At 53.9% G+C, this 2,348-nt stretch overlaps 1 non-coding gene across 1 annotated transcript; it reads left to right on the forward strand.

Moving 5' to 3' along the window:
• The first annotated feature begins 1,963 nt into the window (after positions 1 to 1,963).
• LOC144684107 (U5 spliceosomal RNA) lies at positions 1,964 to 2,080 on the forward strand. The gene has a single exon (XR_013577392.1). It is a non-coding gene; the product is annotated as a U5 spliceosomal RNA (small nuclear RNA).
• Positions 2,081 to 2,348: the final 268 nt, after the last annotated feature.

The raw sequence follows: 2,348 nt of genomic DNA on the forward strand, positions 1-2,348 counted from the left end.
CGAAGATGGTGGAGGAGAGCGTGACTGAGGCTCCTGGCTGCGCAGAGGCAGGAGCAGCAACCTCAGGCAGAAGGGGCAGCTGGGGCTCCCACACAGCCGCCCAAGAGCCACAGTGAGTCATGGCAGGCTGGTGCTTAGCGGCACCCAGATCTATAGACGCTGCCTTTCATTGCTGCAGATGACTGAGAATCAGTGTACATGTCTAGGGAACTAGTCGGTCACATCTGCCAGCTACTGCAAGATTTGGCGCCATGGGGGGCATGGAGGGCATCCACTGCCAATGGCTGTGAAAGTGACCGCGGTGCTCAGTTTCTACACCAATGGCTCCTTTCAGGGCTCCACAGGCGACCTCTGTGGGATCTCACAAGCCTTCAACCACAAATGCATCCATGAAGTCATGGATGCTATCTTTGCGAGGGCACACAACCTTGTGCATTTCACCCAGGACCGGGACAGCCAGGATGCAAGAGTGATTGGATTTCCCCAGATCTCGGGTTTCCCACAGATGCAGTATGCGATCGACTGCACTCATGTTATGCTCACATCCCTGTCGCAACACGCGGTGAACTATATCAACTGCAAGGGATTCCATTCGCTGAACGCGCAGCTGGTGTGTGACCACCAGAAATGCATTCTGCAGGCGTGTGCATGGTTTCCAGGGAGTGTGCATGATGCTTACATCCTCAGCCAGTCACAGATCCATGAAGTTTTCCAGGATCCACAGAAGCTGCAGAGATGGCTCCTCGGGGCCAAGGGCTACCCGCAGAGAACGTGGCTGATGACACTGCGGTGGCCTCAGACTGTAGCAGAGTGAAGGTATAACGAGGCTCATGCTGCAACTCGCATCTTGGTGGGGCAGACCATCGGGATGCTGAATATGAGGTTCCGGTGCCTGGGCCGGTCTGGTGGAGCCCTGCAATACAGTCCACAGAGGGTGTCACGCATCGTCATCGCCTGCTGCGCCCGTTACTGCACTGGGGAGAGGAGCTGGCTGAGGGGAAGATAGAAGAGCTGGAGGTCTCCTCCGATGAAGAGGATGCCGACGGGGATGAGGGTGAGGCCCTCGCACTGGCTAGACAAGGTGCTCGGGAGGCCCTCATAGCTGCTAGATTTGTGGAGGATGATGACGGCATGCAGTGAGGTGACTGCATAGTTCCTCACGTTGCATTTGTGAACATTTGGCTTCAGCCTGGCTTATGGCAATGCGAATACCCTCTGTGAGAATGCTCCTGCCATGGAGACGCAGTGGAGGCCCTAATAGCCGCTCAATTGCAGGAGGATGATGACATGCAGTGAGGACACTCATAGATCTTCACATGGCCTCTGGGAATGTCTAACTCTGTCTGACTGAGGGGCAGCTCGCTTGCGCTCCATGATCAGGGCCATTTCAGAGACGCAGACATGAAACTTTAGACGCATCTGATGCTGTGTCCGCCTTCAACACCTCAGCCCTTCAGGAGCTGGAGCACAGCATCAGTGGTCACAGATGCTGAAGAGATGGGGGCCAGACCCTCCTTAAAGGTGCTGAGAGCACGCCGAGAGAATGACGGAACTCTGTGGCACCTTCCCGCTACATTCTGGCAGCAATGGCCAGCACCGCCGAGGTGCAGGTATCATTAATGTTCCCAGGGAGTGTGAGGCTGGACTATCACTCTGGTCTGAAGGCTGCACAAACCACAGGGAAGAGGCCTGGACTGAGACATCTGCCTTTATCTTGTGCAGAAAGGCTTCGCATCTGAGTGACAAGAACATTGCTCATCAGAACAAGGAGCCATAGGCAGGGAGACATTCTTGGGAGTTTATTGGCAATAGTGAACAGTATGTACAAGTGATTAACACCCGTGTCCAGATTGCGTAAGTACATCTTCTTAACTTTCATAACCCTGCCGCTACGTCTTGATGCTCCCTGGACATCCACAGTGGAGGTTGAGGCAGCTTGCTGACTGCTACGCCATGTCTGTGATGACTTTGGTGGTCTCTTCAAATCGGATAAATCTTTTGCCTTTTATTGAAGATTTCCGTGGAGCGAATGGATTCAGAGTTTTGAAGCAAGTTTTGAATGCCTGACCTCAGTCAGGTTAAGCAGGGTTGAGTTGTGGTCATAAACCAGCTGATTGTCGCCATGTTGTGGTACCGGCTGGTCACTTTGACCCCTCCCTGGACTTTGTCACAAAAATCCAGAGAACGCTTGTTGATTTCTTCTGGGACAAAAGGCTGCATTGGGTCGCTGCTGAGGTTCTGAGTCTCCTGCTTAGGGAGGGCGGTCAGGCGCTGGTGTACCTATGCACACAGGTGGCAATCTTCCGCCTTCAGACCCTGCAGTGATACCTTTACGTCGAGCCCCCTCC

This window comes from Cetorhinus maximus, chromosome 8 (assembly GCF_964194155.1).
Source record: "Cetorhinus maximus chromosome 8, sCetMax3.hap1.1, whole genome shotgun sequence".
Taxonomy (NCBI): Eukaryota; Metazoa; Chordata; class Chondrichthyes; order Lamniformes; family Cetorhinidae; genus Cetorhinus; species Cetorhinus maximus.